Raw genomic sequence first — 14,137 nt, 5'->3', positions numbered from 1 at the left:
TGAGAATATATCACTTAATTATTTGTTCTTTGGTATTAATTTATATTTTAGGTGTATACTCAATGTGGGAACTTTTTTAAGTTGTCATGTTTGTCAAGCCAAAAAGTAGTTTATAAGCTAGCTTTTTAAAAAGCTACTTAGACTAGCTTTTTAAAATTTTTTCAAATATACCCATTATTTAATTATAAAAACACATTCTTTTAAATGTCCTTTTATGTCATTTTATATTTTTCAGCTAGCTTTTCAGTCAGTTTTATCAAACGACATTTGTTATCTGCTAGTTTTTCAGCTATCAGCTAACTTTTTATTTAACAGTTAGCTTTTCAGTTATCAGCTAGTTGTTCAACTAACAGCTATCTTTTCAGCAAGTACGCCAAACATGGCCTTAGTATTTTGGCCACAATACGAAACAAATAATATTTGGTAAATATGAGGAAACTTTCATTTTGAATGACATATGTACCAAAGAGTTTCTAGCCCACCGGTATCAGGTGTTGTCATCTCTCCTTGAGGTTGAAGGTTCAAGTCCCTTCAAGGATATAGGTGGATGTAGGAATAGTTTAGGAGTATAGTAGATTTTTCGTTCCAAAAAAAATGACATATGTGTCGATAGTGAAATAGTAATTATATTTACTTTTCGAATTAAATAAAAGAGAAGTTCAATGAGAAGATGGTATAAATACCCTAAAGATGATCAATAATGTTTTTAGAGGTTTTCCTGTGAAGAAGAAAAGAGAATAGAGAAATTAATCATTAATGCTAATCTTGATAAATCAATGTGGTTAATCATTTTGAGTATGGATTTAAATTCTTTGATGAATAGTTATTAGGGAAAATGTCACTGTAGCACAATTAACTTATGCGTTTTGTCCGACTTGACCAATTATGTTTTTTTTTGCGCAATAGGTCATCTAACTGTTACTGTACGTGTCAATTAAGCCATTATCATTAGTTTTTAACCATTTCTCCGTTAACTAGTTTTCTAAATTACACGGATGGCCCCTATGTTTTAAATTTCTTTCGCAGTTGCTCCTTACCAACTATGGTTTAAATTACACGACCAAAAACTGCCACATTTTAGAAACTCAGGGGACCAAAGTGTAAAATTCTTATCTTCTTCCCCAAAACTGGTGAATTCCATTTTATCATCGTTTATCAACCAGATTGAATGGAATGAAATGAATATCATCGATCCTTACGCGTGCTTCCTTAGCATCTCCAAGCATATTTACAATACAAGCATCGATTGCATCTTGATTCTCGACTCTTGAAGCTCTTGCACCCTTTAGAATCATTGTATCCTTATCACAATCCTTTTCAAAGATCTCAACTAGGGTCTTGTCGACTGCAAGTTTATTCAAAGTGAGAGTTCTGATTTTATCACTATAGAGAACATCCATCCCCGCCATTTCTTCAATGGCAGTCATTCTCTTGGTGATAGCGCCTTGCTCCGATGACTTGTGCGATCTGATGGCCATGGGGACTGAAAAAACAATTGGCATCACAAGTAGGGTTCCACTAATGAGAAGGACCAACAAGTTGTCGGTTCCATTTCTCTAAGTTTGTTTCTGGATTGGGCACATCACCACTTTTTCGATTATGAGCTCAATCGCAATTAAGCAGATGCATAAGTTACCAATGGCGGTCAAAACCTAATAATCGATCCCAAAAAAGTGTTAAAGAAAACATATGTTGATTGAGAAAACAGATATTTCAATCAAAATTAGGGTTTAAAAGATTTACCTTTTAGAACTTCGATAATTTAATCCTAGAAATATTTTGGATGGATAACAAATATAGAATTGTAAGTTACAATCATGAAGAACGTTGTTCACATCTGTTTGAAAAATCTAAAGCATAATTCGGAATAAATCTGGATAATTCTCAATCATGAAAAATAAATCGGGTGAATCTTCAAAGGAACAAGTTAAATATATATTTCAGATCTGAATTCGGATTTCAATTTAAACATGATGTGAATTGAATTGACATATCATAATAAATCGGGGGAATCTTCAAAGCACCAGTTTTGGGGAAGAAGATAAGAATTTTACACCTTGGTCCCCAGAGTTTCTAAAATGTGGCAGTTTTGGTCATGTAATTTAAACCATAGCTGGTAAGGAGCAACTGCGAAAGAAATATAAAACATATGGGCCATTCGTGTAATTTAGAAAACTGGTTTACGGAGAAATGGTTAAAAACTAACGATAATGGCTTAATTGACATGTATAGTAACATTTAGATGACCTATTGTGCAAAAAAAACATAATTGGTCAAGTCGGACAAAACGCATAAGTTAATTGTGCTACAGTGACATTTTCTCTAGTTATTATGAAATAAATGGGTAAGATTTGGTTGTTTTGTCCATGACTAATGCTACATGGTACCAAAATATTTGTCTTTTATGTGGGCAACATTTATTATAACTAATGGTTAAAAATAATTGATGAATATACAAATATACAAATGACGGGGTTAAAATTATTCTCATGAGAGTAAGAACTCAAATGTCATAATGGATATTAAATTTGTCACACAATCAGCGACGAAAAAGAATATGTGAGTGCACATTGGGGGCGTGATTATAAATTTTCTAATGGCTTTATAAAAATTGTTAATTCTCTTAATATATCTTTTTTGATATCAAATTTCAAATGAAAATACAATACTTATAAGAGAATGATGTGAAATCAATCCATGGAAGAAAGAAAACTAAATCAGTGATATCTCTCTCACATATCGTAATCTAAATATATCTTTTATTTTAAAACCAAATCTCAACATTCACCCTCAAGTTGGTGCATATGTATCACACATGCCCAACTTTCTAAAAAGATTGGAAAAAACTTTATTTGAGGAGGCTTTACTCAGGATGTCAGCAAGCTGGTCTTCTAATCGAATTTTTGGTAATGCCAATGTCTTATTCTCTAACTTTTATTTAATGAAGAATCTGTCCACTTCCACATGTTTGGTAAGGTCATGATGAACTGGATTATAGACAATATCACAAGCTGATTTATTATCACAAAAAAACTGAACAGGTTGTTTGAGGGGGTAACCCAAATATTGTAGAAGATGTTTAAGCCACCATGCTTCACAAATACCAAGATCCATACTTCTAAGTTCTGCCTCTGCACTAGATCGAGCCACAACATTTTGCTTCTTACTTCTCCAGGTTACTAAATTGCCTCTAACAAAACTAAAATAACCAGATGTAGACTTACCATCAACTTTTGATCTTGCCCAATCAACATTTGTGTATATTTCAACACTTTGGTAGTTTGAATTCCTTTTGAAAAGAATTCCCTTTCCTGGAGCTGACTTTAAATACCGTAATAAATACATGACAACATTCATATGTTGTTCACCTGGATTGTGCATGAACTGGCTGACCACACTTAATGTATAAGCAATGTATGGACGTGTGTGTGCCAAGTACATCAACCTTCTCATGAGTCTTTGATGCCTTTTTTGTCAACTAGCACATGATGTGTTTCATTCTTAAGCTTCAAACCTTAAATCATTGGTGTATCTACTAGTTTGCAACCTGACATTCCAGTTTCTTGCAAAAGATCTAGAGTGTACTTCCATTGGGATAGCAAGATTCCGACCTTTGATCGAGACACTTCAATCCTAAGGAAGTATTTTAATGGACCAAGGTCTTTCATCTCGAATTCACGAGACAAGTAATCTTTTAGAGCATTTTGTCCATTGATATCATCAACCATATCATCAACATATACGATAAGACCTATGATCTTGCCGTTTTTTCTTTTCAAGAACAATGTGTGGTCAACATGATGGGTTTTGAGCATTCTAACACTCCTATGGTGTACATGCAACCCTAGAAACCTTGGATCTATGTTTTCTCTAATTAACATGCAAATAAGAATTTTCCAAGGTTCTCATCCTAACTAGCATGACATGGGGTACTTGTAATATAAAAACTAGTAGAATGACATACCTTTGTAATTGCTTGGATTCCTTAAGACCTTGTGAGCCTAGCACCCCAAATGTGATGCCTCAAATGTTTCACATAACACCACAACTCTTGGAATAACTTGAGAGTAGAACACTTTTCACTCAAAATCGGCTAGCCCTCTTGTTCTTGTCTTAGTGGCCGATTTTGCTTACTATGAGGTTCCTTTTATAGTGTGTCACATGTAGGGTTACACCATGTAAACCCTAATGTGCATGGCTTTTCATTTCCCCCATGATCCATGGGTTTTAACCTCCATGAAGCATCCATGGAGCACCCAATGGGTCCTAGCCCAATCTAGTGAATCATGAACCATAAGCCCACTATATAAGAATGAAAGATTTACATAATCAATCCTCATATATTTAATTAGTCTCTTTTGATCACAAAATTAATTCCAAATTAATTCTTGATCAATACTAATTAAATAATATGATTTCATATTAATATATTATAATATATTAACAAATCATAAGTGTCATTTTCTCATTTTGTCTATCCAATTGTTGAGATGCCATGCAACCCAAATGGACCATGCCAAGCCGGGTCAAGTACATACCAAATATAGTTATGGACTTAGACACCTTATCCAACACAACATTGCTTTGATTGTAATCAAATGACTTCATAGACTTAGTAAACTTTCCAAACCATGCTATCGGGGATTTCTTGAGACCATACAAAGACTTCTTTAACTTGCAAACCTTTTCTTTTTGTTTCTTGGTTGTTATACACCCTGGTGGAGGATCCATATATACTTATTCAAAAAGATCTCCATGTGAAAAAGCATTCTTTACATCAAACTGGCGTAATGGCCAATCAAAATTAGCAACTAAGGATAACAATACTCGAATTGTGTTGATCTTGGCAACTGGAGTGAATGTATCTGTATAATCGATTCTATGGGCTTATGTATAGCCTTTCACCACCAATCTTGCTTTATGTCTTTCAATACTCCCATCGGTCTTATATTTCACAGTGTAGATCCATCGACATCCAACTGTTCTTTTCCTAGTGGTAGATCTACAAGATCCCATGTCTCATTCTTTTATAATGCATCCATTTCTTCGTTCATGACCCTTCTTCATTTTGGATCTGCTAAAGCTTCCTGCACATTGTTAGGAATAGCTATAACAGATAATTGATTCACAAATGCCTTATTTGAGTCTAACATGTTTTGATCAGACACATAGTTACTCGTAGGATACCTAAGCTTGAAAGATATATCAGGTTCATATATATGTTTAGGTATACCTCTATTATGACGGTGGAGAAGTTGTTTTCTTTATGTTTGAGGTTCGAGAATATGATCATCCTCTCGAGACAACGATTGGTATGGTATGGTAGTGTCTAGTTTGTAACATCCATTTTCGGGATGTTTCTTAATTCATGATTGTGGACCTCAATTCGATCATTTAAAGGCTTTGGGCTTCAAGGAAATAAAGTTTAGACCTTATTGAATGTTGATAATATTAGTTATGAGATCTAAGCCCTTGATTTGTGTTTTGGGACCAAAAGTTAAAATGGGAAAAGTGATGTTTCAAACCTCTTGCATGAATTAAGGAATTTAGTTCGGTATGATTTAAGTAAAAAGTAATTGGATAGAATTGTGGTGCTTGTCAATACATTCATGTAGATGTAATGATCGCCGAAAACGAAGTTGAAATGAAGAAGTTATGACTGTTTGAAGTTGGAGTGGATTTGGGTGAAAACACGTCGCCATGGGGCGAGGAGTAGAACATCACGATGTGATGATTCATCACGAGGTGACAAGCAGATTGTCATGAGGTAACCACTGGGCAGCCCAAGCCCACAAAATTTTAGGGTTTTCAATTTATTTAAAGGTAAGGATTCATGTTTTAGGGTATTTTCTTAGCCTCCATCACTCCTATAACTCCTTAGGAGTAACCCTAGCCCCCTCTTCAATATTTAAGCTCCTTCCCTCTCCTCTCTCATCTTTAGGATTCTTTTGGTGGTATTTTAATGAAGCTTGAAGATCAAGAAGGTTCTTTTGGTTGCAAGGAATGTTGTTTTAAGTTTGGATCCATCAAAGTCACTCTATTTCTGGACTATTATCAGTATAAAGTTCATATATTACTCCTTAGTTCTTTAGATCTCTTTATTTGTGGTTTTTGGCACTTTTGGTCCATTTTATGGGTGATCTTGGAGTTGAGTGGACTCCAACACCTTTTGATCAGTTCGGAATGCTTATTGGACCTCATGGACTAGGAAAGTTATGATATTTTGCCTTCTCTTTTAGCCATGCAAGTTATCTTGGTCCTTTAGGTTATTTTGGTGAATTAAAGTTTAGATCTTGAAAGTTTGAGACGTTATTATGGATAAAGTTGGAAACTTTATCCATCTAAACATCATGTTGATTCAGATATGAAGGTTGGAGACTTGGACTTAATGGATTAAGTTGAGAAAGATGCATTCTTGGTCCCTTTGAGACTTAAAGACTAGATCTTGGTTGTTTGGACCATCCTAATGGATAAAGTTGGAAACTTTATCCATTATGAAGCTATTAGGAACCAGATCTGATGATATAAGTTTTGGTCTTTAAGGATTAAGCTATTAATGAAGAAAAATCTTTCTGACCGAAACCACAACGTGGTGGCGCGTTTTCACTATACTATGTAGGATGCTAGTTGTCTTTGTGACTCTTGCATTATATGCTGGGCGGGTCCTATTATATGTTGGGTGGGGACCGTTATGTTGGGCGGGGCCTAGTATGTGGGTGGGGCATGATGCGTGGGCGGGTCCCATGATATGGGTGTGGCCCGTTGGTTGTTTGGGTGGGGCGATATGATATGTATGGTATGTGGTATCTTGGGGAACTCACTAAGCTTTGTACTTAAGATTTTATGTTTAAATTGTTTCAGTATTTCTTATATTAAAGGAAGAGCGCGACTTGATTGTATGACCCGTCGAAGTTTTGCGACTAAACCGGCACGACACCGCGTATTGTAAAAAGTGGATTTTTGACAAAATACTTTTTAGCCTTAGCGATCTAAACGAAAGTCGTAGTATACGTTAAATCGAGAGAGTTCATATAGACAACATCCAAATCTGACTTCATTTGAAGAAGTTATGAATTTTCTAAGATTTAGCGGAGCAATACACAGCCCGAAAATCGAATTCTAGATCGATCGATTTTTAGCCGACACAACCTAAATGAGAATTGAAGATATTGTTAATAGGAGCTCAACAATATATAGACAGTCGAAAATGGACGTCGGATGACAAAGTTATGAATTTTTAACAGACTTTAACTGTCTAAGCCTGTTAAAATATAACTTTAAAAATAAAGTCAAAATTAGCCGACAGAGTCTTAACGAAAGTTGTAGATCATATCGTTACCTACGCGCGGATATAAATAACGTCAAAAACGAAGCTTGTATGCGAAAGTTACGGATTTTAGAAGATAATTAGTTTTTGGAGTAACCAGCCAGTGACACGTGGCGCGATCAGGGCCGCACCTTCTTCCTCACGGCTTTTCACGAGATCGTGACATGTGGAACATTACGCCCAGAGTAATTTTGAGTACGCTCAATGTAACTCTTAAAAACCCATTACGCTCAGCGTAATTCTTGAGTACGCTCAATGTACTCGGTGCTGGCAGCTTATAAATAGAAGGCATTTTTCACTTTTTTCTCACATCGCTTCACCCATTTCCCTTCCAAACACCCCCAAATCCTCTAATCCTTTCCCTAGAACCTCCTAGGAAACGTAGCAAGTCCCGGAGCGCTATAAGACCCCGAGAAGAAGAGATTTCAGCTCACAAGTTATGTCCGCGCAGAGCCCGGTTTCTCGCTAAACTCCCTTATAAGCGAGTTATGCTTACCATACTTTAAGTATAAATTATGTTTAAGTTCATTATCGTTATTATGAAACTATAAAGAAGATTTATCAGTGATTCCAAGTCGTTATATTGATTGATCTACTTATAGGGATGATGTCTAGGATGTGATTTAGTGAGGTGTTTAAAGTGAGATTTCCAAACAGTATACTTCGTATACCAAACGGACCCTACCTCCGATATGATCCTACTTGGTTGTTTCTTACTTGATAGATCATGAAAGTAGAATTTGAGTTAATGATAAATCTAGACTAATATCTAGTCGCAATAAATATTAGACTAAAACTTAGTGATAACAATACTAGGTTATGTCGACGGAAGAAACAATTGCTAGAAGCGAAGCGTTGTCCGAATTTCGAGTCGTCACTTTAACAAGTGAGTGCATAGTCACTTTCATGATCATGATTTTAATACAAGTATTAATTATATGTTTGTGTGTGAGATATTTGATATTGCCTTAAATACGTGTTAAAGAGCATATATGATAATATACAATGATTTAGGATACATGATAAACCTAAATAAATTGAGATAAATATTAGGTAATATCTCCATACGACTACAGGTGAGATATACACGGAGGGTAGAACTTTAAAATTTTTCATTGATCCGAGAGCATGGATTAGACATAGTCATTCGTCCTTAGCCTGAGAGTATGGAGAGGGCATAGTCATTTGTCATTAATCTGAGAGCATGGATTAGACATAGTCATTCGTCCATAGTCCGAGAGTATGGTGTGGGTATAAGTCATTTGTCATTGATCCGAGAGCATGGATTAGACGTAGTTTTTTATACCTAATCCGGGAGTATGGATTAGGTAAATCCGTTCATTTTAGATCCGAGAGTATGGATCGTGTCGTTGTGAGGGTCGACGGGGTGGGGTAAATTGCTTATGTGAGGTGAAATTGTATATTACGAGTTCTAATATATATATATATATATATATATATATATATATATATATATATACATATGTTATAACATTGTGGGATTGAAAATCCCTATGTACTCACCAGGTTTCCCAACTTGACCCACTCAGTTTATTGTATCACATGTAGCGGTATGAAAGATACATTATGCTGAGAGATTCAAGGAGTATTAAGCCCCTAGTTTAATTACTGTAAGGATTGTAATATTTCGTTATGCTTATGTTTTTGTATTGACGATGACATCCCAATGTTTTAATATAAACAAAATACATTTCTTCGGAAATTCTTTGATAATATCATTATCATGTTTTTTGGGAACAAATTCCGCAATATTTTTCTTCAAAAAGGATACTCTGATTTTAAAATAAGCATAAATAAAATTTTTAAAATGACCATGAATTTGGGGATGTCACACGGACTACCGGAAGACTTTGGTCCAATGGTAAAGATACCAAGGACTCTGAAGGATGCCACCAGGTTGCAAGGAATGTGGAGACCCAGATTAGGGAGAAGGGTATGGAGAGAGCGGAGGTAGGAAATAATAGAAAGTTTGAGGGATCATCGAGGTCCAATAAGAAGAGCAAAATTTTCGAAATCTAACAAGAAGTTTGGAGGAAGTGGTGAAGCAAAATGGTGCGATAAGTGCAAGAAGAAGCACTCTGGGAAGTGTGGCGAGGAGTTGACATGTTTCAAGTGCGGAAGGACATGTCATCACTCCAACGAGTGTACATCCAACAAAAAGGTATGTTACAGATGTACTGAAGAAGGACATATTGTGAAGGACTGTCCAAAGAAGAAGGAGGTTGCAAATCCTAATGTGTTGCCGAAGCCAAAGGCGAGAGCATTCCATATGACTCTAGAAGCGGCGAGGAAGGAAGCAGATGTCGCTTCAAGTACATTTCTTGTAAATGGATGGCCTGCCAATATACTGTTTGATTCTGGAGCTAATTAGTCCTTTATTTCGCATAAATTTGGTAGAAGACTAGTATTGCCCATAGATAAACTAGATAGTGCTCTAGTAGTAGAAGTTGCTAGTGGCAAAGTTGTACCTGTTAGTAATCACATAAAGAACATTGTCATCGGCTTGAATGAGAATAAATTCCACGAGGAATTGTTACCCATTGAGTTAAATGGCTTCAACATAGTGTTAGGGATGGATTGGCTTAGTGCGAACGACACTAATTCAAGTATACTACGTAAAATAATATGGACACACACCTCACGATTATTGCTTAGCATTCTAAGTTTAAGTCTATAAATTCCCTAAAATTCCTAGTTCGCTTAAAATAATGCTTTGATACCAACTGTGACATCCGCAAATTTAAGGCCATTTTAAAACTTTTTATTATGGTTATTTAAATCAGAGTTCATTTTATAAATCAGAATTTGTCCCATAAAAGTATTTCCGAAGAAAATATTTTTCATTGATTATAAAAATATTGGGATTTCATAACTTATACAAAAAAACATAAGCATAAACTGTTGGATTAGGTGTCTAAGCCAATAACTGAATGAATATATACTTGAATTATTAGCAAAGTACTTTTGAGTTGCCCTCAAACCTAGTAATTGAAAAAGATGACTTTTAGAGAGAGAGAGAGAGAGAGATTGTTTATTGATTTATTATATGACTAATAAATTGCAATAAACGAATTTATTAATGTATTTTGAAAATAATATATTAATTAGAAATAGTAATATTTAATTAAGAATGAGCAGAAATTAATTGAAATTAATTTGAGTAATTAAAAGTGCAAGGGTTAAAGTGCAACTATTCAATAGTTGAACAAGAGAGATTCCAGAACCTTCTTTGGAAGGAGGTGGATGAAATTAGGGTATTCCAGGGCATCTGGAATATTCATTGCGGATAAATAGGAAGTTGGATAATTACCAATTTGAATAAATATTATTTTATTCAAATTAGGGTACTCCTCCTACTCAAGAGATAGCCAAAAATTTCATATCCCTTGTCCTCTCTCAAAAGCTTCTTGTTGCTAGTGTTGGGTGTGAACCATTAGAGGCACGACATTTGTGGTGATGGCTTCCAAGTCACTGAAGAAATGATTCTTGATTGTTTACTACAACAATCAAGAAGGTATGTAAACCCTAACCTTTATTCTGATTTTTTGAAATACCTAGGGTTTTTTAGGGTTTGTGTTATTCAATAGAATTTTACATCAATAGTGTTATGACTTAGATCTTTAGGTTGCATGTACCCTTAAGTGTTAAGGATTTATCCGAGTTAATACATGTAAAACCCATCAGTGGTATCAGAGCGTATGATTGTCTAACAATTGAATGTACATTGTTTGAACTTGAACAAAAGTCAATCGGAGGAAACATTATCGACATTCTGTTGTGGCGCCACGCCGTGGTATTCTTCTGCCACGATGTGTCGATCTTCGAATACGCGTCTTTTTCCGTTTCTACCATGATGTGGCGATTGTCCGCCATGATGTGGTGGACCCTCTGATCAGCTAAAATCGTTTTTTCTTAATTCATAAATTGATTAGGATAATTACTTTAGATAATGTTTTTTAATAGTATATAAAACTGAATAATTATCTTAGTAATCATATATCCTTATCTTGAATTTGTGAATTATCCTTATGTTTTAATTATATTTAAATAATTGTATTAATTAAAGGATAAAGATTAAAAACATAATTGGTTTATTTTAAATTAAATTAATTCCTTAATTTCAAAAAAAAAAATTTAAACCTTGTATTTTGAAAAGTTTTTAAAATGCATCTTATATATAATATTAAAAGTTAATTACTATGTATAAGATTAAGTCATTCGGATCTCTAGTATGCCTCATTCACGAAGCTGAACTATAAGGGGGTATAAGGAAACTACCTATAAAATGGTAGTTGAATGAGTGTCCACTCTCACCCAACGCTTCCTTGTTTGGTGGAGGCTCCTTAGCAGAATGAATTTGATAGGACAAATAACTTCCTTAATAAGTATAATGATATAAAGTAACTAAACTCTTTTATAAAATCCCACTCTTAGTTACTTTAGGATAAATGTGAAAAGTATGCTAATCCATAAAATTAGACATTATACTTTATAGTAGTTAGTGGAGCGTGTGTGGTTAACCGACACACTAACAGTGACTATAAAGAGTAATAATGGGCATATAAAAAATTATCATTGATTAATGGAGCACATGTGGTTAACCAACACATTAATATGAGATGATAAATGACATCGAGAGTGCCAAGCATATTTGTATGGTAATTCACATCTTATTTGTGATCCTCGGTATCCCAGTCATAAATAGTAGAGCATAATTTGAGATTAAACATGTCATTGTTAGATTCAATGAATCTCAAAATATCTAGGAATTTCATAGTTCGAAATTGGTAAATTGTTTTACTGACCTTTATAAATTCACGATAAGATTATGACATCCCTATTCTTAGTTGTGAATTGTTATTTAGGATCCTAGCCTTAATTATTTATTATGGGTTAAAATATTAAGGATTGTTTTCATCTAACTAAAACTATTCTTTTTCTCTATAGATGTCTACTCATTGTGATGCTTCTGTTCCATCGTCGTCTACCCACCACTCGGGTTTCTCCCTACTCTCTATTTTGTCCAAGGTGACCTTTGATGGCACCAACTACAATGATTAGATATGCAATATCAAGATGGATCTTTGATTCGAGGGTAAAGAATATGTCCTTGATAAAAAGTACGTTGAAATCGATGAAGCCACTGCTACTCCTGCACAACTAGCCTCCTACAGGAAACACTACGATGATGCAACAAAAGTTGCTTGCATCATGGTCGCTACAATGACTCCTGAATTGCAGAGGTTCTATGAGGACTAATGGCCATTTAAGATGAACAATGACCTTGTGGAAAAGTACCATAAGAGAGCTCGTCAAGGGAAATATGAAGTGGTCAAGTCCCTCATGGCTTACAAAATGAAAGAGGGAGAGTTTGTTTGCAATCACGTACAGAGAATGCAAATATACGTGGAATGCATTGTTAGGTTCAATGTGAACTTTGACGAGGATTTGGTCATTGACATGGTCTTAAACTCCTTGCCAAGTTGTTATGATCAGTTCATATTGGCTTATCATTTAAACAACACAAAAACCACATTGGCCCAACTCCACAACTAGCTACAGACTGCTGAGTTGGGAATAAAGGGAAAGCATTCGGCCCCTTCCACTAATGTTCTCGTTCTCTCCATTGGACAAGGCAAAGGGAAGAAAAGGAAGGTTGCTCCTAAAGCTAACTGGAAGAACAAGGCCCATGTAGGGTCATCAAACAATGCGCCAAAGGCGAGGCCCAACTCAGACATTCCAGCTGTTAGTGACCCCAAAGAGGCTACTTGTTACTATTGCAACGACAATGGCCATTGGAAGAGGAGCTGCCCCAAATACTTGCAAGACATCAAGGATGGCAAGTTGAAGCCATCATCGGCAGGTATATACACTATTCAAACTAATAACTCACAATCTACTCATTCTTGGGTCCTTGATACAGGATGTGGTTTTCACATTTGTTCTGATTTGTAGGGGCTAAAAGAAAGTTAGGAGGTGGAGCATGGGAGGATGAATCTGATCATGGGAAATAGGCGATATTCTCATGTTATCAATATTAGGACTTATCAGCTTGTGCTTAGTAGTGATGTTATGATTAGTTTAATTGATTGTTGCTATTCGCCAGAAATGATACAGAACATTATTTCATTTCATGCATTTTTTAGAAAAGGTTTTCACTTCTCGTTTAATGATTTGAATGGTTCAATTTTGGTTTATAAAAATGGTGTTTTGTATTTGAAGCTTTACCTTGTTATGGTGTATATGAAATTGTGACTTGTGTTGATAGCTTAGGCAATAATGTATTTCACATTAATTCGTCTAATGGTTTAGACAAGGCATGCTTATGGAATTATCGTCTTGTGCACATTAACAAGAAACACATCGCCCAAATCTAAAAGGATGAAGTCTTGGAATCATTTGACCTAAGACCAAATGATGAATGTGAATCTTGTCTTTAGGGCGAGATGACAAAATCACCTTTCACTGGATCTTGTAAAAGAGGTGAGGATTTGTTGGACCTCATACACACAGATGTGTATGGACCCTTCGGATCCACCACAAGGGATGCTAATTGATTTTATGTAACATTTACGGATTATTATAGTAGATATGGTTATATCTACTTGATCAAACATAAATCGGAAACCTTTGAAAAGTTCAAAGAGTTTAAACGTAAAGTCGAGAATCAATTAGGGAAGAAGATAAAAATGCTTTGATCTTATAGAGGAGGAGAGTATCTTAGTATCGAGTTTCATGACTACCTCAAGGAATATGGAATAGCTTCACAATTGACTCCTCCTAGGGCAC

The 14,137-nt window shown here is 35.2% G+C and overlaps 1 pseudogene; it reads right to left on the bottom strand.

Annotated features, from left to right (window-relative positions):
• Positions 1 to 1,145: 1,145 nt before the first annotated feature.
• Positions 1,146 to 1,478, bottom strand: LOC145104180 (plasma membrane ATPase 2 pseudogene; annotated as a pseudogene).
• Between the last annotated feature and the right edge of the window lie 12,659 nt (positions 1,479 to 14,137).

This window comes from Lactuca virosa, chromosome 4 (genome assembly GCF_052849685.1).
Source record: "Lactuca virosa cultivar CGN04683 chromosome 4, Lactuca_virosa_CGN04683_v6, whole genome shotgun sequence".
Taxonomy (NCBI): Eukaryota; Viridiplantae; Streptophyta; class Magnoliopsida; order Asterales; family Asteraceae; genus Lactuca; species Lactuca virosa.
The sequence above is the reverse complement of the archived record's forward strand: the minus strand, read 5'-3'. Positions and strand labels throughout refer to the sequence as shown.